At 40.1% G+C, this 24,028-nt stretch overlaps 1 non-coding gene across 1 annotated transcript; it reads left to right on the plus strand.

Annotated features, from left to right (window-relative positions):
- Positions 1–5,404: 5,404 nt before the first annotated feature.
- Positions 5,405–5,511, plus strand: LOC138813407 (U6 spliceosomal RNA). Its single transcript, XR_011367804.1, has one exon. It is a non-coding gene; the product is annotated as a U6 spliceosomal RNA (small nuclear RNA).
- Positions 5,512–24,028: the final 18,517 nt, after the last annotated feature.

Consider the following 24,028-nt stretch of genomic DNA (forward strand, 5'->3'; position numbering starts at 1 on the left):
CACCTCCCCAACTTATCCCTCCACCCCCTCTTTGATAGAGTGTCTTGTACATATCATTGTTACAATGGGTCAACCTGTATCCTTTCCTCACATCTTAAATGAAGAAATGCTGGCTTGATTTATGCTGATTCTACTTGTGTAGACACATGTAAAATCACTCACCAAGTCCAAGAGCACATCATTTTTTGTCAGTTGGTATAGTTGTGTTCTACACATTTATTGACAGGTTACAAATTATTCTCAAACTTTAATACATTAAAAATACTTTCTTCTTTTCTTATTTTCTTGGCCAGGAAATCAGCCAGACCTCAGTCAGCATTTCTCTCATAGGACTTTTCACATGGGTTGGTTAAATGTTGATCTGAGGTCCAGTCTTCTGAGGACTCACTCATCTGCTTAGGAATTGATGCTGTCTGTTGGAAAAGAGCTCAAGGAAGGATGCCATTTAGAGCCTTATAACTTTATTTTTTTATTGTGAGAATACTGTACAGAGGAGTTACAATTACATGGGCAATATAACGAGTACATTTCTTATCAAGCATTGTTGGCTCCTCTTTCTTTCCCCTTCCCATCCCTTCCCATCTTCCCCCTACACCCGGTCATCCCTCGACCCACCAAAGTTGTAAAGTTCATTTTTCGACAAAACAACATTGAGATTCCACCTCACCCCAGTTAGAATGGTTATAATAAAGAACTCTAATAACAACAGATGCTGGAAGGGATGTGGACAGAAGTGAATCTTTCTACATTGTTGGTGGGAGTGTAAACTTGTTCAAACACTTTGGAAAGCAGTATGGAGGTTCCTCAAAAGACTCCACATAGAGCTCCCCTATGACCCAGCAATCCCACTTTTGAGCATTTACCCAAATGATCACAAACAAGACCATACTAAAACTACCAGCACAACTATGTTTATTGCAGCATTATTTACCATAGCTAAGATAGGGAACCAACCCAGATACCCCTCAGTAGATGAATGGATCAAGAAAATATGGTATATATACACAATGGAATTCTATGCCTCCATCAGAAAGAATGGCATCGCCCCATTTGTTAGGAAATGGTAAGACTTGGAAAAAAAATTATATAAAGTGAAGTAAGCCAGGCCCAAAGAAACATAGGTCCCATGGTTTCCCTTATTTGCAATAACTAGTATATGTCTGAGTCAAGCAGAAAAGGTCAGATAAGTTGATGTTAGGGGAATGAAGCCCAAGATAAGTATTCAAATGTTTTTTTGCCTTTCATGAAATTGTTTTTAACATTTTTATAAGATGATTTCTATGTTGCTTTGTATGTTCCTCCCCCACGGTATAACCCCTGCTTTCACTGTATTGATGTAGGTATAATTTGTGGAGGGGAAGGGAAAAAACAAATCGTTTAACTAGGGATATAGGTGGACCCATTCCAACAATGGAATACCCTTTACAAGGGTATTTTCCTGCTACTTTGGTTGTTGAGAGTGTCTATAAGAGCAAGCATTCTGTAGGGAGCTGGGAGACACCATATGTTCTTTACTTACTGATTCCTAAGTGACTTGTACTGCATTTTGCAAGTCGAATCTGTCAAAACCTACCAGTTTTAAGAGATAAGAGGAGTGGTAAAAGAACTCATGGAGACAAATACATTTTCAACATATTTTGTTCCAAGCATTCCATCTAAGGCATAGTCAACAACTAGTGAAACTTGTGTTGGCTGTAAATATGTGTCTTTCTCCATGTGTGCATGTATACATGTGTATATGTATGTGTGAATTTGTGTGTATAGTAACATACATGTGTACATATATAAGGGCATATACACACATATATGCATATATAAATAAATATACATATGCAAATATATGTACATATATATAAATCAGTGTTCAGTGATTTAATCAATAGTTCCCAGCACATTGTCATTCTCTCAAAGTATACATGATAAACTGCTCTGAGGAGCTGTGCTCTATGATGGGTATCCTTTGTTCTCACTTGCCCCATTACCTTGTTTTTCATCCCTGTGAACAACTTCGGTCTACTTACCATAGGATAGCTTTGTTTTCATTACATGTAGTTACTTACTGATAATCAAAGAAAAAGGTTGTTTGTAAAAGAAAAATAACTTTTACGTCACAAGTTAAAATATCTTATCTATCCCAATGATTCCTATGAGATAAAATTTATAATAGAAGAAAAGTAAAAAGGAATTCCTAGATCTGTTGTTTTGCCATTTAGAATGGCAAAGAATAAAATCACATCACTCTTATAATTCTTAAAAAATGCAAGGGAAACTGTTGGTCCCTATCATGTTCCCACAAAACCAGTGAATTCTGAAGGATAATAGACCAGCAGAAATTCTAAGTAGCAGACATGGAGCATGAAAGAGAAAGACCATGAATGGAAAGGGTGAAAGAGAGAAGTACAATAATACTGAAAGTACATAACAGATAAACAAGTGCTGTATGAGAATATTGATACTGCTATCTTTAGACTTTACATGTACATTTGAAAGTATTTGATGTATGATAACCAATCAACATAAAATATAAAATGATTTTGATAAAAAATAAAAATGATGAGTCCCTGCCTGGTTTTAGGATGAGGGTTATGATGGCTTCATAGAATGTGTTCGGTAGTGAACTTTCTCTTTCAATTTCATTGAAGAGTTGGAGGAGTATTGGTGTGAGCTCTGCTTTGAAGGCCTTGTAGAATTCTGCTGTAAAACCATCTGGTCCTAGACTTTTCTTAGATGGGAGGTCTCTTATTGCTGTTTCTATTTTCAATGCTTGATATGGGCCTGGAAAGACTTGGAAAAAATTATATTAAGTGAAGTAAGCCAAGCCCAAAGAAACATAGGACCCATGGTTTCCCTCATTTGCAATAGTTAGTATATGTAATGTATAAGTCAAGCAGAAAAGGTCAGATAAGGTGATGTTAGGAAAATGAACCCTAAGATATGTATTTAAATGTTTTTTTTTCTTTCATACATTTGTTTCTAACTCATTTATATGATTATTTCTTTGTTGCTTTGTATGTCCCTCCCCCACAGTATAACCCATGCTTTCACTGTATTTGATGTTGGTATAATTTGTGGAGGGGAAGGGGAAAAACAAGTCATTTAAATAAGGATACAGGTGGACCCATTGCAACAATGAGAAGTACAAGTTGTCATGTTGAAAACGAACTTTACAACTTTGATGGGGGGGTGGGGGGAGGATTGGATGGGGGGGAGGCTTGGAAGGGATGGGAAGGGGAAATAAAGGAGGAGGCTACAATGCTTGATAAGAAATGTACTCATTATCTTGCCCATGTAACTGTAACCCCTCTGTACAGTTTTTTCACAATAAAAAAATAAAAAATAAATGAAAATAAAAATGACTCAGAAGAAATTATAAGTGCAAATACAATCTTCCCAGAAGAAATCTCTCAGAGACTTTGAGAAATCTCTCATGATTTTGAAGAGGATAAAGTGGCTGAAGTTAGTATAAATTTAGAAGTATGACAATTCACAAAAATATAAAAAGATATTCATATATTTCATTATATAACTCAAAGCAGAAAGCAAATGTTGTTTAGATGATTTTTTAAAACACAGTCTTTCAGGAGCTGGGAAGGTGGCTCAATGGTAGAGTGTTTGTCTTGCATGCATGAGGCCCTGGGTTTGGTTCCTCAGCACTACAGAAGTAGAAAAAGATGAAGGCTCAAATGGTAGTGCTAGCCTTGAGCTGAGGGACAGCACCCAGGCCCCAGAATTCATGCCCCATGACCAACAAAATAAAAATCAACAAAACAATGCTGGGTGCCGGTGGCTCGACTGTAATCCTAGCTATGCAGGAGGCTGAGTTCTGAGAATCACAGTTGAAAGCCAGTCCGGGCAGGAAAGTCCGTGAGACTTTATCTCTAATAAACCACTAGAAAACCAGAAGTGGTGCCATGGCTCAAGGTCTAGAGTGCCACCCTAGAGCTGAAGAGTGCAGGGACAGCACTCCGGCCCAGAGTTAAAGCCTCACGACTGACAAAAACAAAAAACACAAAAACAGTCTCTCACTTTTGTGGTCTCAACTCTGTAATACCGCCGCTTCCGACGAGGGCTAAGATTTTGGGTGTGGACATTTATCATCCCTCCTGATTCAGACTGTACTTGATAATTTATTTAATAAATATTTTGTTCTTAATTTTCTTCTTTGTAAACTCACATGCACCTATAAAAAATCTTTGGCCATCCCAGTAAGCTTCTCAAAGTACCTCCTGATGACAACTTATAAAAAGTTGTATTATATTACAAAAAGGGAAACAATGCAACAAATAAAGAAAACCAAAAGTTAAATATTAATGATTAATAAAATAAAAAACCAAACAATTACCAGTGTATTATTTTCTCATATTCCTGTGCATTTAAAACTGGCTAAGATTATGATGTTCAAAAAGAGGCTTTTGTTTTGGTTTTTATTTTGGGTCCAGTCATGGGCATGAACTCTGAGCCTGGGCGCTGCCCCTCAGCTCTTCAGCTCAAGGCTAGCGCTCTACCACTTGAGCCACATCACCACTTCCGGCTTGTTGTTTGCTTATGGGTGCTGAGGAATCGAACCCAGGGCCTCAAGCATGCAAGGCAAGCGCTTTACCACTGAGCCACCTTCCCAGCCCCTCAAAAAGAGTTTTATGGGCTATGAGTAGTCTTTAAAATTACCACTAAGATTACTTTTTATGGCTCATCTCATCATTTGTATATGGCTTATATCATCATTTGTTCCTCACTAACATGTTAAGTAAGGAAGCCCTAAAAATTTAAAGAAACTATATGGTTAACAAAGTCTTAACTCTTCACTCTGCTTCTTTACTCAAAGACTTTGCAATTTCTTATTGGTAATGTTTGTATAAACTCTGAAAGGTACATAATTAGTACCATATGTCTGCTACCATAAGCCTTAAATACTTTATAGAAAAGTTTATGACCAGCCAAACAGTCCTAATTTTGGCATATATATGCAAATTCCCAAAATTAAATACATTTAAAACTTAACAAACCTTAACACTTGCTGCAGTGTTCATTATGACAGGTGCCTTGTATAGAATAAATGAATTTCTCCTCTTACACATCTCTTGAACAACAAATATCTGGAATTATTTTGTTTTTGACATGCCAATCTTGACTTTATTCTTAAATGTGTGCTTATGTAAGAAATACATGGTTTTAACAGTTTGTTGTATTGCTAAAAAAGAAGAAGAAGAAGAAGAAGAAGAAGAAGAAGAAGAAGAAGAAGAAGAAGAAGAAGAAGAAGAAGAAGAAGAAGAAGAAGAAGAAGAAGAAGAAGAAGAAGAAGAAATACATGGTTCTAAAATTTCACAAGAATTCTTTTGAACTTACTTTTTTTTTGAATTGTCTAGTTTAAGAAAATCAATTACACTTTATATATAAAAAATGTTCTGTGCTCAATTAGGCAGCAAATACGCTAAAATTGGAACAATACAGAGAAGATTAGCATGGCCCCTGAGCAAGGTTGACATGCAAATTAGTGAAATGTTCCATATTTTTGCAACAACAGATGCTGGAGAGTATGTGGCCACAGGGAACTCTACTGCATTCTTGGTGGGTATGTAAACTTGTTCAACCACTTTGGAAAGCAGTATGGAGGCTCTTCAAAAGACTCCATATAAAGCTTTCCTATGACCCAGCAATCCCACTTTTGGGCATTTACCCAAATGATCACAAACAAGACCATACTAAAACTACCAGCACAGCTATGTTTACTGCAGCATTATTTACAATAGCTGATATAGAGCCAACCCTGATGCCCCTCAGTAGATGAATGGATCAAGAAAATATGGGTGTACATACACAACAGAATTCTATGCCTCCATCAGAAAGAATGGTATCACCCAATTTGTTAGGAATTGGAAAGTCTTGGAAAAATTTTATTAAGTGAAGTAAGCCAAGTCCAAAGAAACATAGGTCCCGTGGTTTCCCTTATTTTCAATAACTAATATATGTCTGGGATAAGCAGAATAATTCAAAAGCTATGTGCATATGAGCAGATAAGATGATATTAAGGGAAATGAACCCAAAGACAGGGACACAAGTATGTTTTTTCTTTCTTGTTATTGTTTCTAATGTACTTATGATGTGCAATATGATTTTTTTTGTTTCTGTATATGTTCCTCCCGCACGCTATAACCCCTGTTTTCATTGTATTTGAAGTTGGTACACCTACATCCTGTGTATACGTTTCTCTAATTTGACGAGGAGAAGGGAAATACAAAATGGTTAAATAGGGATACAGGTTAACCCATTGTATCAATGAGATGCACAAGACACTCTGCTGAAAAATGAACTTTACAATTTAGGCAGGGGAAGGGGGAAGGGGAGCGTATTTGTGGAGGTGGGAGGGAAGGGATGGTGGGAAGAGGGAACAATGCTTGTTAGGAAATGTACTCATTATTTGCTCTCATAAATGAGACACCTCTGTACAGTTTTTTTATAATAAAAATCATATGAAAATGTTCTTATGTCGTGGTAGTGTAAAAATATCAGGGACAGAATAATGAAGGAATGTTGTAGACTGAGGTGAAGTCCATATGAAAATGTGCAAAACTGATAAAACGTAAAAGTATCAGAGCAGTATATTGTGTTTTACATCATTTAGGTTACATTGAAAAAATATGGAAGACCTAGAAGAATGAATTTTCTTTTTGATATCCTATCATAATTCCTTAGCAGGATGAACTCTTTCCTCATTGTTGTAGAGGCATCATCAGATGAGAGGAACTGAATTTTTTTGTTGGCTTCCTTACATTTATTTGTCAGTTTGAAATCTGAACTACTAGTTTATGTCTGAGACAAGAAGAAAAGGTCAGATAAGTTGATGCTAGGTGATATGAACCCCAAGATAAGTAGTCAAACGTTTTTTTTTCTTTCTTGCAATTGTATCTAACATATTTATAAGATCATTTCTTTGTTGCTTTGTATGTCCCTCCCCCACGGTATAATCCCTGCTTTCATTGTATTTGATGTTGTTATAATTTGTGGAGGGGAAGGGCAAAAACAAACCGTTTAAATAGTGATATAGGTGGACCCATTACAACAATGAGATGGACAAATTGTTATGTTGAAAAACGAACTTTACAACTTTGGCAGGATGGCGGGGGGCGGGGGGGAGTTGAGGGGTGGGAAGAGGAAACAAAGGAGGTAGCAGCAATGCTTGATAAGAAATGTACTAATTGCCTTGCCAATGTAATTGTAACCCCTCTGTACAGTATTTTCACAATAAATTTTTTTAAAAAAAAGAAAGTAAGGGAAATTAGACACACAGGCTTTGGAAAGTGTAAAGTCTGCTCCTGGATGGCAAGCAGACTCCACCCTCCTTGCAGCAAATTTTCTACCCAGTACTTGCGTTATCTAGGCATGCAGCAAATTTTCTACCCAGTACTTGCGTTATCTAGGCAACTGGCACACATGGAAGAGGTCACATCTGCATCTGCTGAGGTCACATCTGAATTTGATGTGGCCACAACTTTCTCCGCCCATACCTTAGATAAGGCCTACCCCAGGCCCAGATGCCCTTTCTCTGCTCTTTTCTAGCTCTTTCTCAGCTCTTTCCTTCTCTTCTCTTTCCCAGGTCTCTTCTATTTCCTAGCTCTCTCTTTCCCACCTTTCCCAGGTGCTCTCTTTTCTAGCTATTTTCTCTCTTATTCCCAGCTCTTCAAGCTCTCTTTCCCAGTCCTTTCCCCACCACGCTGAGGACCAAGATGGCCTGGTGTCAGCCGGAATGATGAATAAACCTACCCCTTACCTGAACACCACGTACATACTGCTGTACTTCCTTAGCTACCTCTTTTTAAAATCCTAACAGAAAGTGACCATTTAGGATGAATGATATTTGATTTTACAATCAGAAAAATATTTTAAAAATTATATAGATATAAAATACTCCAAAAGACTTATTCTATGAATCTACCCCTTAGAACAAATGATAAGAAGGTGGTTAATGTATTTTAGGATAATATATATATATATTCACATACCTATTTATGTTCACATAAATTTCACTTAAACAACAATCAAATGACTATATTTCTACCTTCTAGTTGGAATATACTTAAATCTCTAAAAATGACTATGCTGCTGCTATAAAGAGCAATTTCCCAATTGTCCTCCATAGAGGGCATCCACAACGTATTTTGTGATAGGGCCAAAGCCTGAGTCAAGAAACTTCCCAATGGTGTCCAGTGGGTAAACTGTTTTGATTTGGTTTAAAGAAAACTAAAAAGAAACATTATTAATACCTTGCTCTTTTGTGAGGTGGAGACCATCTATGAGAGAGAGTTCCTACCTTGCTCTTCAAAACAGTTGTAATGAAAAAGGAAGGGACAAGACTGTGAACTTACGATGCACAGACTTGAGTGTCATGCACTGAGAGTCAAGGCGGCCCATTAGTCGAGAAACAAGGAGTTGCAAGTCTAACCCACAAGACACGGCAACATCAGGCAGGCCATAGGCAGTGACAGTGAATTTGTAGCCCTATTCATTATTACTGCTGTCAGAATGAAAGAGGACCATCTTAAACGTCACGTTCTAGAGGCAAACAAAAGTCATGTGGTCAACAAGATGGAAGGAGGCAACAACTCAGCAGTGAAGTATGTTCTTTGTGACTCAAAAAAATCTTAAAAGCAGTCTCCATTTCTACAAGTTCAAAATTATTAAGGGAGAAATGTACAGAGATGATACCAAAACACAAAACTCACAACTACAGGTAGAAAGCAGAATTAGTAGAAAACTGCTGTTCAGCTTTCTAAAACTCAAGTGACTATCTGCTCAACCAGTGATCACTGGCTCAGTTCTTTGTTCTCAACCAAGACCCTTGATAGGAGAGAGAAGTAAACAGTCTGAAGCAGGCTGCAGCCCAGATATTAAACAGATCTGTCAACTGGGCTCCTAGCTTTCACCATGGTTCAAGTCTTTCTCTTGGATCCACTGGCCCTTCTGAACTCAGAAATTAACAGCTCTTTAATTTACTCTGGACAACCCTGGGTATTAGCAAATTTCCTATGAAGAGCCAGATAGTTAAATTTTTAGCTTTTGTGGGCTACATAATCTCTACTGCAACTGTTCCTCTCTACAAGTAGAGTATCAAAGCAGCTGTCAGAAATATGTGTGTGGTTACATTCTAGAAATGTGACTGTATTAAGGTTTGTACTTAGAGCTTTGAGTCTTTTTCAGCTATTTTGCTCATGGCTGTCATTCTACCATTCAAGCCATGTCTCCACTCTGGTTTTTTGCTGGTTGAGATGGGGCTCTCAGATTTGTCTACCTAGGCTAGCTTTAAATCTTATTCCTCAAATATCAACCTGCTGAGTAGCTAGGATTTTGAACAATATGAACATGAGCCACCAGAGCCTAGCTAGTCCTTTCCAAACACCATACCTTTATTGCTCTAAAATTGGAAAAAGGACAAGAATTGCTACAGACATACTTATTTACCTTGTTTGGGAAATATGACTTACCTTTGGCCACTTATAAGTACCAACTTTTGTGCCAAAGTGTGTCTTCCCACCTCTAGAGTCTGTAAATTCCAGATAATCATACCTGTGAAGGCATAATCTCTATTATATTCTTTCTCTTGTTTTTGATCCACTATTGCTTGGAAGAAAAAACGTGAGTCTTAGTACTTTTCGGTTTCACACATCTCATCAAATTCCACTTAAAAATAGGTTGCCCCTGGGCTAACAAAAACAGATACTTCATGGCAGTTATTTTCATATTTATGGGCAGATTTTTTGGTCCATGTATGTAGTACCACAGGCTGTTCCTGCTGCCAGGTCTCAACATCCAGCTAGGCAGACAAATGAGTAAGAGAAAATTCCAGATATTACTACACAACCAACTGTCACAATAGACTATCAGTGCTGTAGATCACAGGCTTTGACAGCCCTGATGAAATTTTACACAGGCTAATCTGATTTCCTGTCTATGCAGAGATCAATAGACATCTATCACTCAGCAGAAATGCATTAGGATGATACTTTAGGGACTCATGCTTTTATCTTTTAGCGGTGACAGAACTATTTTTAAAATAAGTACTGGTATGAATTCCACTGGAGAAAAACACTGAATTAAAAGATTAAAGAGCTCACATTTTTACTGAGGACCTTGGCATGTCTAAGACCACTCTTTTTTTCCTCTTAAATATAAAGAAAGTTTTCTTTTTAGCTCATGATTCTAATCCTAGTTACCCAGGAGGCTGAGATCTGAGGATTGCAGTTTGAAGTCAGCTTTGTCAGGAAAGTCTTATCTGTAATTAAAAGCCAGAAATTGCTCAAGTGGTAGAATGCTAGTCTTGAGGAAAAGGAGCTAAGGGATAGTGCCCAGAACCAGAATTCAACCCCCAATATTGGCAAAAAAAAAAAACCCGATTAGGATTGGATGCTTTGGCTTAAGTGGTAGAGCATTGGCTTTGAGCTGAAGAGCTCAGGAACAGTGCCCAGGCTCAGTTTAAGCCCGACAACCAACAAAAACATCAGGGTTGGAGGCATGGTTTAGTTGGTTGGTAGAGCACTACCCAATGAGCCAAAGCAACAGGTACTAAGTTTGAGTTCCAGTCTTACACCAAAAAACAAAATGAGAAATAAAAAAGATCTGCTAAATGTATATGCCCTTTCTACTACCATCAGGAAGTTATGAAACTCAAAAAGACTGTGAACAAATGTTATATAATAAAAATTAAGTATGGGAGATAATTCTTTTAAACACTAAACCTTCTTATTTTTCTTTCCATGTATATTTTCTCTTTTAGACTTCATTTTGTGTGTGTGTGTGCCTGTCATGGGGCTTGAACTCAGGGTCTTGGTGCTCTCCCTGAGCTTTTTCATTCAAGACTAGCACTCCACCACTTGAGCCACAGCTCAAGCCTACCCCTCCTCATCTGTCCCCCTCCACCAACTAGTTATTTGGAAATAAGAGTCTCACAGGCTTTCCTACCTACACTGGCTTCAAATTGAGATCCTCAGATCTCAACACCTGAGTAGTTAGTATTACATGTATGAGCTACAAGCACCTGGCTAGACAAATCTTTCAGACTTTATTTACACAGATTTTATGTAACTTAATATAACCTAAAATGATTAGATAAATTATACAGCTTTTCGGCCTCCTTTCTAGTGCTAATGACAAATCAAGATGATATTTACTATCCTTGTTGGCAAAAATACCAATAAAGCTTCTAGAGGCAACTTATTTGTATATATCTGTAGTCTAGTATGTTTTATATGGTAGAGTCATATCTCTCTGAAGAGAGGACACAATACAGGTTCAGGGCCAACTGAAGTTATCTTGCTCAGTCCTCCTTCAGGGTCATTGCAGAGCTTCTTCAACAGCTCTGTTAAGGTAGTGAACTCTCTCAAGAGAGTACATTGTGAAATGTCCAAAGAACAGAAGTCTAGGAGGAAGATGAGCTAAAGGAAGATGAAGGATGTACTCAGTATTCACTGCACATGCTGGTATTTCCACCAGCCCCCTCCCTGCTTATTGAAAATAGCCACTTCTCCTTACCAGTTGACGAGCTGCCATGGAAAACACTGAATTACACAATTTTTCTTTTTTTTGGGGGGGGGTCTGGTCGTGGGGTCTGAACTCTGGGCCTGGGCGCTGTCCCTCAGCTCTTCAGCTCAAGGCTAGCGCTCTACCACTTGAGCCACAGTGCCACTTCTGGCTTTTTTCTTTTTGCTTATGTGGTGCTGAGGAATCAAACCCAGGGCCTCATGCATGCAAGGCAAGTGCTCTACCACTGAGCCACCTTTTCAGCCCTACACAGTTTTTCTACTATGTTTTTTCCACTATACTGTGACAAAAGGGATTCTAAAATCACTCTCATGCTTACCAGAAACTGTACCACATCTATCAAAACATAAAGTAGTTAATATTTTATATGGTAAGAACATCATTTACCACATTATTATAAGGTGCAAAGCTAGGGAGGGCTATAGAAGCTGACTACCAAAGCAGGGAGAGGGAACAGCAGATCACAAGACCATTAAGCATCATCCAAATGAACAATGTCAATTTAATTACCTCTGAAAGGGAAAAGCAGTGAAAACTGCAGTAGTTGGTACGAGTGACAGTTAAGTTTAAGGTGAGTTTTTGGGTTGCTTTTCAATGAAGTGGAGATATCACTCTAAGTTATATCTGATCCCAGCACTCAGAAGGCTGAGGAAGAACTGAGAATTCAAGTGCAGTCTGGGTAGACAGCAAGTTCAAGGCCAGTATGGGCTACACAGTGAAAACTTATCTAAAAAGAAGTGGTGCTGCCTGTAGTCCTAGCTACTTGGGAGGACTACAGTTTAAGGTCAGCCTAGACAAGAAGTTTGAGAGAACTCATCTTGAGCAACCTCATTTCAACCAATAAAAATCTGAACGTGTGATTATATAGTTGTAGTTCCAGATATTTGGGAAGTACAAATAGGAAATTTGCCATCCAAGCTGGCCCAGACATAAATGTAATACCCTATTACTCTATTTGGAAAATAAGTAAAAAGGGGGGTGTGGCTGATTCAGGAGTTCTGGATTGTAATGACTTTTCTGTCACTAGAGGGCAGTGTTGAGTTTCCTAATGCAGGAATTACCAGGGCAAAATTGTGAGATCCTATAGAGAGCTCATCAGAACTAGATCCTAATTTTGCCTCCACTAATTGCTCATTGCTGCTTTGCATCATTTTGAACTAAGTCTTTCTATGTAAAATGTGGTTCATATTTATACATAGTTACAGGCAACAACAACAACAAAAGACCTATGAAAGTCTCTTCAAATGGGAACCTAGATGGCCTTATTGAGTAGGGGATAATAAAGCAAGGTTTTGTTATTATCTAGGGAAATAGAGGGCAAGCATGGTTAACATTGAGATTGTGTAATATGAATTCGGCTTCCATCAATGTCTAAGTTTGATCTTTCATGATAAAGGCTGGCTTATGTTCCTCTTCCATATTACATGTTCCATGGTCATCATTCTCTCATCCTGACTGGTCAGGGATGTTTTCTTTGTTCCAAACCACATGAGAGTCAGTTCATTAACATGAACTCCTTACAATGACACAGATCTTGAATTTTTCTACCTTTCTATCATCAATATCTAATTCTAAAATAGAATGAGTATGTGGTGTTTTGCTTGTTTTTGTTTTTTAGTTTAGGCTGGACACCAGTGGCTCACACCTGTAATCCTAGCTACTCAGGAGGCTGAGATCTGAGAATCATAATTCAAAGCCAGCCAGGGCAGGAAAGTCCATGAGACTCTTATCTCCAATTAGCCATCAGAAAAGCCCGAAATGACTTTGCTTTTGCTGTGGTCCAAGTGGTAGATCATTAACTTTGAGTAAGAAAGCTTAAGGACAGCACCCAGGCCCTGAGTTCTAGCCATAGGATTGGCACACACACAAAACAGTGTTCAATGTTTTCAGAAGTGGTGAGGTGTGACTCAAAGTAGTAGAAAGCTAGCTAGTAGAAGCTCAGGGATAGCACCCAGTTCAACAACAAATATCACACATATACATTGAAGCCAGCTCAAGATTTTTGTCTTTAGCTTTATTAGTATATAACTGTCTCTTCTAGTGCATAGACAGTAAGATCTCTGCTTAGTGTCTTCAGCTTCACAGATGTTTTAGTCTGTGAACCCTGGGGCTTCCCACTGTGTGACATTCACATGCAGAGGGAAGGCCTCCCTTTCCTGCAGCTTCCTGTATGTTATGTTCCAGCAGCTTCTGTCACCTTCTTGCAGCTCAGGCAGGCTCTTCCCCCAACCCCCCCAACCCCTTGGACTCCACCCCCCTACTCCAGCCTTATCCTCTCAGGTCTCCTGCCTGGGACTGTCTGAATTATGTACAGTCAGAGTCCTGCAGATTAAGTGATGCCTTGAGTAGGATTATATCCAGAAAAGTTCCTTCTCCCATAGTCCAACTAATTCTCTCTTAAAAAATCATTTTGGCCATTTCTAAGGTCTTCATAAGTCCTTTGTGGCTGAATGCTGATGGCTCACACCTATAATCCTAGCTACTCAGAAGGCTGAGGTCTAAGGATCTTGATTCAAAGCCAAATCAGGCAGGAAAGTCTATGAGACTTTTCTCTCCAGTTAACCACCAAAAAGCTGGAAATAGAGCTCTGTGAGAGAACCAACTTTGATTGAAAAAAGTGAAAAAGTTAAGAGACAATGCCCAGGTTCAAGTCCAGGTATGGGAACAAAAATTAAAATCTTTTATCCTCTATTTGGCTCAGTGTTTAAATACTGTCTGTGGGAAGGGTAAATTTGTTAGAATCTTTATTATAAAGATTAGAACATCACTCAGTTGGTATTCCAAGGTTGTAAAATGAGCTGAACTAAACAGAAATAGTGGCTTAAAGATACCATGCCTCTTTAGATTTTATCTAAACCTTCTAGCACCTTTTTGTAAATTTGAAAAGATACGTAGAAAAATAATTTCAGTAGTCTATTTTCTTCAACTCAACTGATTGCAAGTGTTACTATTTCTACAAATTACCAGTACAACATTAAGATGCTTTTCATTATTTTTACATTAAACCTGCAGTACGGATAATGGATTTTCAGCAGCCTAATTTAGGTGCTAAATCTTCAACAGTTTAAAAGAAACAATGTACTATGAAAACCATAGTTAAGTTCAATAAAAATCTTTAGAATGGTTCTATTTTAGTTGGGCTTCAACACAGGGCCTAGGTACTGTCCCTTAGCTCTTTCACTCAAGGCTAATGTTCTACCACTTTTGACACACAGCTCTACTTCTGGTTTTCTGGTTAATTGGGGATAAGAGTTGTATGGACTTTCCTGTTCGGACTGGTTGTGAACCACAATCCTCAGATATAATCCTCCTGGGTAGCTAGGACTACTAATAGGCATGAGAAACTAGCTCCTGGCATGTTTAAAACTTTTAAGGTAAATCAACAGAAAATAAAATAAAATTCAGTCACATGTTAAATGTCCCCAGGTGCTTGTGACTATTGGCTACCGTATTGGACAAACTAGGCTTGGATGACAAGAAAGGATTTTTTTTTTATTTTTATTTTTGCTAAGCAAAGGAGCTTTTCTAGAAGACTTGACGTATAATGTTACAGAAATTAAATCTAATATGCCTGTAATCACTTTTAGGAAATGCAAGAAATAAATTATGTCTTTAAATATTTTAATATCTATGGGGCAAAAAAAGTTCCCTATGTGGGAGGCTGAGTATGGGAGAATTGTGATTTGAGGACAACTTGGGCAGAAGCTGGATGTGGTGGCACACAGCTGATGATAGCTAAAAGTAGGCATATCTGTCTATGGATCATGCCAAGGTGGAAAGTGAGACCCAATGCTTCACAGCAGCCAGTCAGAAATCTGGGCAGGGAGGTTGGGTAGTATCATGCCAGTCTAGGAAATACAAAGCCCTGAGTTCAAACTCTATTATGGAAAAAACAAATATTCCCCCATTTTACAAAAATCTTTTGCTAACAGCAAAGCCAAATTAGTTTGCATAATGTACATCATTTGTGTGCAGAATATGTCAACAAATTACTGTTGTTTTAATAAAACACATGTTCCTCCTTCTATGAATTTGCCTTTTTGGGATTCACATTTAATAATATCCTGGCTATAAAAGCCCACTGTAAAAGTGTTCCTTTTGTAATTGTTGACTGAATAATTAGAATGATGATGTTGACTGCTTAAAAAATGAACTTTTGGTATTGTGGTTATAATTGCCTTCACTCCTGAGACAGAAGAGTGCTTGAATTGACTGAGGTGAAATTCCAGCTTGGTGAAATAACTCTCATAAATGGTGTTTGACTGTGGGAACTAACATGTAGTTACAATTCAAATTTAAATAGATAAAATGTTTTCTTTTTCCAATTTGAAAAAGGACCATAGGGGAACTATCTGTTCCTGAATCAAAGTAGGAAACCCAAGGAGGACTTTCTGCTTTCTACCACTCAGGATGTGTGGGAGGAATTCTTAGTAACTATAGCAGAGGAGGGGATCATGACTGGGAAGATTTTTTTTAAGAAGGGAATCTGTGCATGTGTAAGATTGGCATCCCATAATGTAAGTATGAATGAGATGCGACCTGTGTGCATGAGGCCCTAGTAGGACTTTATTGCCCAAAGGTCAAGCTAAAGGCACAAGAGGTTCCACTACACACATACCTCAATTTCCATTAGAACTGGCCTAGAATTGTAACCACTCCCTGACCACAAAGGAAGTGGCATGGGAGGTACTGGGAAAGAGGAAGAGCTCAAGGTGTTTAGGCAGCCATGACTAGGAGAGGGGTGTTGACCTGTGCATTCTTTCTCCTCCTTCTCCTCTTCCCTCCTCGTCCTTGTCCTCTTCCTCATCCTTGTCCTCGTCCTCGTCCTCGTCCTCCTCGTCCTCGTCCTCGTCCTCGTCCTCGTCCTCGTCCTCCTCCTCCTCCTCCTCCTCCTCCTCCTCCTCCTCCTCCTCCTCCTCCTCCTCCTCCTCCTCCTCCTCCTCCTCCTCCTCCTCCTCCTCCTCCTCCTCTTCTTCTTCTTCTTCTTCTTCTTCTTCTTCTTCTTCTTCTTCTTCTTCTTCTTCTTCTTCTTCTTCTTCTTCTTCTTCTTCTTTCTTCTTCTTCTTCTATTCTTCTCTCCTTTCCCCCTTCCCTTCCCTGAAAGTATTCCAGAAACCCCATATTTGGGAAGTAAGTCTAAATTTATTGATAATGCTAAGTTTTGTGTCTGTATATGCTTTGTAAAATAAAACAAAAAAAGTCTTATGCATTGCTTGTCAAAAGATGTGTTTTTTCTCTTTGAAAGACTTAACTCTGAGCTGTCTCAGGACAGCACAATTTCAGACGTCTACACTCCTGTGCATCTGTTGGTCTGCAGAGGTGACAATAAAGACTCCTATAATTTGGCTTATTAATTGTGGCATCTTTTGTTTTGTTACTGATTGGTTTACAACACTCAGAGCTCAGCCTCCTAAGTAGCTATGATTACAGGTGGGAGCTACTGCCTTTCTGTTCACATGAAATAAGCATGCAACTGTTTCAAGTCAAGTACACTGATGGGAGAGATTGGGAGAAAAAATCTGGGGTTTACAGGGTGGCTATCAGATGAATGATTCTAAATTACAGAGTGGAGACTGATTTATATGTAATCAATTTGGATTTGCTTCCCCATCTTTAAGTGTAAGAACCAGCCAGACAGTTCATGTCTCTACAACTAACTGAATTCAGTTCTGAGTCTCAATTTTCTAGTTGCCAAGTGTTGGGGTCTCCCTCTCCTTGTCTAAAGAGGTAACACTGATCAAAACATATTGTATTCACTTATTAAATGGAAGCTCCTATGTATAACTACCTAAAGATAATTCTTTAAAAAGAAAATTTTTTAAAAGAGGAAAAAACTTTAGCAATGTGACTTAAGTAGTTAAAAAGGAAAATTTAAAAGGCCATACAAGGTGGCCAAAGCAGGAGCTTGTAACAGGATGTAACTAATATAACGAGATAGGACTTAATTAAAATAGCTTTTTATTTCAAAGGCTATACAAAGTTGTATGAGAGAAAGAAACCAAATTTTGACCAAAGATTGTAACTCGTTTTTTGTCCTAGGACTTGAACTCAGGGCCTGGGCATTGTCCCTTCCTCAAGACTAGCATTCTAGTACTTTGAACCACAAGTCAACTCCTGGTTTGGGGGTGGGTAATTGTACATAAAAGTCTCACAGACTTTCCTGCCAGGGCTGGTCTCAACCTATGATCAGATCTCAGCCTCCCGAATAGCCAGGATTACAGATGTGAAGTACCAGCACATAGCTTGAAGACTGTACTTCTTATACCCCTTTCCCCAGTTATGTATTCAAAGCTACTGATCCTGTCTATATCTCTGAAGAAGGGCTGAAGTGCTGTCTTCCCCCTTGTCTACAAGATAATAAATTTCCTTTCTCTCACCTTCACTGTGTGTCTTTATTTGTTTTATAAGGACAAGAGGCTGGAGCTGGTGTGTGGAATAGCTGGAAATTGGACCTAGGGTCTCCTATGCAGTAGCACACCAGCAATTCCTTCTACCATCAAGCTGTAACTTGAATGATATACCTGAGGGACAACCACATATGTCAAATGTCAGGTTTCTGAATGGAAGATTGTTTTGAATTTTCTTTTGCAGGTTTTGTTTGTGGAGATGGCTGTAGTGGCATGCATGACCAGTTAAATTTCCAAGAGGACAAATGGGTAAGAGTGAATGGGGGAGGGGGGACAAGGAAGAGATGTAGGTGCTGCACAATTGCGCCTGCAGAGCTCTGCCATGGTTGTAAACATTCAGGCTTGGCAGCCAGATAGGCTTGTCCCCGTAGGTCACTTCCAGCTGACTGGGTATATCTGCTTCCCGTTCTTCTCACCTGAGTGCTACTGATTCCAGCTTTGACAGCTACACTCTACTCAACCTGAGGAGTAAGATGAATCTCTACTTATGGCACTCTGTGAAAGTTTGGAGAACCAGACCTCAGTTGTTTGGCACGGGACCACTGTCCATCCAGGCCTATGGATGGCACTGGCTATATCAGGCTTTAATTAGTCCACAGTTGTGTTCAGCCGAATGACCTCTGCCGGGAACACTCAGAATGCGGTTCTGAGTTATTGCAACATAGGAACATTTCACTGCTTTCCAGGCTTCTTAGGAAGAATTCCAGAATCTTGCAGCCAGCAGGCCTCTGGGTGTCCCGGGTGAACATCTCCTTGTAATTTCTCCATGGTTTCTTCTACCCCCGTGAAGTTTGGCAAGGGTACGTAGTTTGCATTGCTGCACAATTGCGCCTGCAGAGCTCTGCCATGGTTGCAAACATTCAGGTTTGGCAGCCAGATAGGCTTGTCCCTGTAAGACACTGCCAGCTGACTGGGTATATCTGCTTCCCATTCTTCTCACCTGAGTGCTACTGATTCCAGCTTTGACGGCTACACTCTACTCAACCTGAGGAGTAAGGTGAACCTCTACTTATGGCACTCTGTGAAAGTTTGGAGAACCAGACCTCAGTTGTTTGGCACGCGTCCACTGTCCATCCAGGCTTATGGACGGCACTGGCTATATCAGGCTCTAATTAGTCCACGGTTGTGTTCAGCCGAATGACCTCTGCCGGAAACACTCAGAATGAGGTTCTGAGTTATTGCAACAGAGGAGCGTTTCACTGCTTTCCAGGCTTTTCAGGAAGAATTGCAGAATCTTGCTGCCAGCAGGCCTCCGGATGTCCCGGGTGAACATCTCCTTATAAATCCTCCGTGGCTTCTTCTCACTGGATTCTATTTTATGGGAATAGTTTGCAAGATACATAGAAGCCACATCTTGAGAGGTCAAATTGGGAATCTTTTTTTTTTTCTTTTGGTCAGGTGTGGGGCTTGAACTCTGGACCTGAGCACTGTCCCTCAGCACTTCAGCTTAAGATGAGTGCTCTACCACTTGAGCCACAGTGACAGTGTCATGGAATTTCCTGCCTGGGCTAGCTTTGAACTGTGATCCTCAGATCTCTATCTCCTTAGTAGCTAGGATTATAGGTGTGAGCCACCAGCGATTGGCTGGGAGTTTTAGTAAAATGTCGGTGACTACAGGTAGACTCCTGTCCCAAACACCTGCAGCCCAGAACAGAGCTTGCACAAAGCTTTTAAAGGCAAAAACCATGTTGTGGGTGGGGACAAAGCTCACCACAAGCTAACCATATAGGATAACAATCAGGGGTGAGCATTCTCTACAGCAAAACTTTCCTGGGACTAAACAGGATGACATGTATGAAATCCAAAAAATGTCCTGTCTCACCTCTAGGCTTTTCAAGAAGGTTCCTGTAACAAGTTCACTTTTGGTTGTTGTTGTTGTCAGTCATGGGTGCTGTCCCTTGAGCTTTTTTGCTCAAGGGTAGCACTCGACCTCTTTTGTTTTTTTTTGGTCGGGTCATGTGGCCTGAACTCTGGGCCTGGGCGCTGTCCCTCAGCTCTTCAGCTCAAGGCTAGTGCTCTACCACTTGAGCCACAGCGCCACTTCTGGCTTTTTTCTTTTTGCTTATGTGGTGCTGAGGAATCGAATCCAGGGCCTCATGCATGCAAGGCAAGTGCTCTACCACTGAGCCACCTTCCCTGTCCCCACTCTACCTCTTTGATTCAGTTTTTCTGATTGTTAATTCGAGGTTATAAATCTCACAGACTTGGGGGCTGGGAAAGTGGCTCAGTGGTAGAGCGCTTGCCTTGCATGCATGAAGCCCTGGGTTCGATTCCTCAGCACCACATAAGCAAAAAGAAAAAAGCCTGAAGTGTCGCTGTGGCTCAAGTGGTAGAGCATTAGCCTTGAGCTGAAGAGCTGAGGGACAGCGCCCAGGCCCAGTTCAGGCCCCACAACCGGACCCCCCAAAAAAAAGTCTCACAGACTTTCCTGTCCAGTCTGGCTTTGAACCACAGTCCCCAGATCTCAGCCTCTTGAGTAGCTCCATGTACAGGTGTGAGTCACCAGTGCCCAGCTTGTATCTAACTCTTGAGTGTGTTTTGTCATCTGCTTGTCACTGTATGCTCAGATAAGCCATCAAAATTGAGAACAATAGCATTAGGTGTGCTCAGAAAAAGAGCCTGTTCTCCTGTGAGTGATTTCATGACTTTCCCCAGGGGTGGCCAGACCTGTACTCAGTCCACAGAGACACCATGGCCTTCTTCTGATGGACTCTAAAGCTTGAAGAGGGAGCCCCATCACCAGCTGCACTTTGTGGACATTATTACCCATGTGTCCAGAGTCACATAGGATACCCTGCTCCATGGGAAAGAAAGGGAGGGAAACTCCAACACTTGGCAACTAGAAAATTGAGACTCAGAACTGCATTTCATTGGATATAGAGCAATGAACTGCTTGGCTATTTCTTACACTTAGAGATGGGAACAAAATCCATATTGATTACACTCAAACTAGTTTCTACTCTGTAGTTCAGAATCATTCATCTGATAGCCACACTGCATGCCCCAAGATTTCTTCTCCCAATTCTCCCTTCAGAGGCCTTGATTGGAAACAGTTCCATGCATATTTGATGTGAACAGAAAGGCAGTGGCTCCCACCTGTAATCCTAGCTACTCAGTAGGCTGAGGTCTAAGTATACTGGTTTGAAGCCAGCCCAGATAGAAAAGTCTATGGGATTCTTATCTCCAACTTATGAGCAAAAAGCTAAAAATAGAGTTTACTCAAGTGGTAAAATGCTAGCCTTGGGGCAAAAATCTAAGGGACAGCCAGCCCTTGGAGTTTAGTCCCTGTACTAGAATAAAAAGAAAAGGAAGGAAGGACAGGGAGGAAGGAAGGAAGTAAAGAAGAGGGAGGAAGAAGGAAAAAGAAAAAGGGAGGGAGAAAAGAAGAGGGGGTTAGAGGGAGAGAAGGAGGGAAGGAAACCTAGTCTCATATGTATCACTATAGTTCTATCTCTAGCCAAGTAATTGCTTCGTTCAGAGACCTGGAGGAAGTTAATACTCTTTAAAGGTCCTGGGAATGTAAACTCTTACACCTTTACAAATGCATTTCCATTCTGCTGAAGAGAAAGGGTCTGTGCAGGAGCTCTGGGGTAGATGGAATGGATGCAGTCCTTCTCTGCAAACATCATTTCTACTTTGAGGTTCACTGGAGACCTCAGTAATTACAGCCATTTAAAGTGAGTTGGCAAAGAGGGAAATCCAATAACACAACTGCCATGAGAAATTAATCTACATGTTAATACTTTCACATCCCAGACTCCTCTGGGCCCAGGGTTTGAAAGAACTGTAGCCGACTGCAATGTTAGCAGAGGGAATTGCTAGTCAAGGGCACCCTGAGAAGAGATGAAGATCTCGTTCCTGATAGGATGGAATTCAATTAGAAACTGGTCACACCCCACCCAAGTTTTTCAAAGCAAACCAGCCTATGGCCTTTCCCTGATGCCTATGCCCAACGTCCAACAGAGACAGACATGTGGCATTTTCTGTTTATTTTTGGAGTCCCAGGTTGGGAAAAGCATGTACTCAGATAGGACAATGGGAGAACTGAGCGTCCACATCAGGATAACCATATATATATATATATATATATATATATATATATATATATATATATATATATATATATACCAAAAACTAATGGACAACAAATCAAAAGAGCTGCTTTTGCTAGTACTCTGCTGCTGCTGCTGCTGTTCTGTTCTGTTCTGTTGCTCTAGCTACTGAGCCAGTATGGTGGAGTGGGGATTTTGCTGATTGGCTGTCTCCCTTTTCATGGACCCTGTTGATTGGTTGTCTCTCCTACAGACCATGGTTGGAAAGTTCCATGCATGGGGAATATCTTGGGAGCATCTTCCACTTAGTCCATTTCTTGCTCTTGGTGCACCTGGTCATTTTCTCCTGGCTATTGTGATTTCTCTGTCCACCATGTTTCCTTAAATGGGGTCTCCACACTGACTTCCATCTGACAGCTATAGAAACACATGTTCCTCAATTGGGAATGTCTTCCTAAGTCTACCTGTCCATCAGTGGGAACCAGTGAACTGGTTAGCTCTGTGTATGAGTCGAAGGCATCTGTACTCAAATACTCATGGCAATGAGAGGAGTTGTTACCATTTGGGAGTGAATTTCATACATGCAATTGCAAAACCCTGTATTCCCTAACTTCAAGAAACATGTTTAAGCATGATTGCAAATGAGAAACAGTTGTAATGAAAATCAAATTCAAGAACATATGTTGCTTTTTTAGTTAAATGTTATTTTATTTAAAGATAAAAGTGAAGCAGGTGTTAGTACAATGTCAAGGACACTGAAGACACAGTTCTTCAAAAAATAGCCATCTCATTCCTGTCATCCTAGCTAAACAAGAGGCTGAGATCTAAGGATCATGGTTCAAAACCAGCTACAGCAGGGAAATCTAAAATGTTCCTATCTCCAATCAACCAGGAAAGAGCTGGAAGTGATTCAAGTGACAGAGTAGTAGCCTTGAATAAAAAATGTTAAGAGATAGCACCCGGCCATGAGTTCAAATCTTAGTACCAGCAAAAAAGAAAAGAATAGAAATGGAGAGAGGGATTGGAGAAAGGAGAAGGAGAGTGGGGAAGGAGGAAGGGAGAAAAAAGAAAGAGAGGAGCTTTGTTGTGTTTGAGTGATATGTGACCTAAAATGACACATGATAGGAAAGTAGCCCTGAGAAAGGAAGGGAAGGAAAGGGGAGGGGTGTAATAAAGAGTTTTGTGGGACTGGGAAAGTGACTCAGTGTAAGAGTTCTTGCCTTGCATGCATGAAAACCTGGGTTCTATTCCCCAGCACCACTTAAGCAAAAAGAAAAAGCCGGAAGTGGCACTGTGGCTGAAGTGGTAGAGTGCTAGCCTTGGGCTGAAGAGCTGAGGGACAGCACCCAGGCACAGAGTTCAGGCCCCACAACCAGACCAAAAAAAAAAAAGAGTTTTGCTGTATTTGAGCCATGTAAATGACCTAATAATGACCTGGTCAAGGGCCCTTGAAATGGGACAGGAAAAGCAAATGCTTTGTTCTCTGCAGTAGTTTCAGAGCTGATAAGCAGCTAGCTGGACCCAAAGCTATTCTATGAGGTCATAAAAGGACTATAGGCCAGGTGTTTGGTGGCTCATGCCTGTAATCCTACCTACTCTGAAGGCTGAGATCTAAGGATCAAAGCCAGCTTGCACAGGAAAGTCCTTAAGACTCTTATCTCCAATAAACTGCTCAGAAAAATCCAGGAGTTGTGCTGTGGCTCAAGTGGCAGAGCACTAGCCTTGAGCATAAAGAAGCTTAGGGACAGGCCCCAGGTCCTGAGTTCAAGCCCCGGGACTGGAAAAAATAAGACCATACACAGTGGCAACTTTTCTCAAAGGGGGGCAATAACATCCTAAACAACCTTGCCTGGGAACAGGGGATAGAATTGGGTGGGCCCAATTGTATGTTTCTAGAAAATTCTGACACATGATAAACTCAAAGTAAGAGCAATTGCTATTTCAAGAGGTAAATATGCAAGGTATCATAAACATCAAGAAATTCTCATAGAAGTTTTTTAACCTTAGACTTAAAGCTACAAGGCCAGTTCTAGCCACGTG

Source organism: Dipodomys merriami, unplaced genomic scaffold (genome assembly GCF_024711535.1).
Source record: "Dipodomys merriami isolate MVZ:Mamm:240054 unplaced genomic scaffold, mDipMer1.0.p SCAF_599, whole genome shotgun sequence".
Classification (NCBI taxonomy): Eukaryota; Metazoa; Chordata; class Mammalia; order Rodentia; family Heteromyidae; genus Dipodomys; species Dipodomys merriami.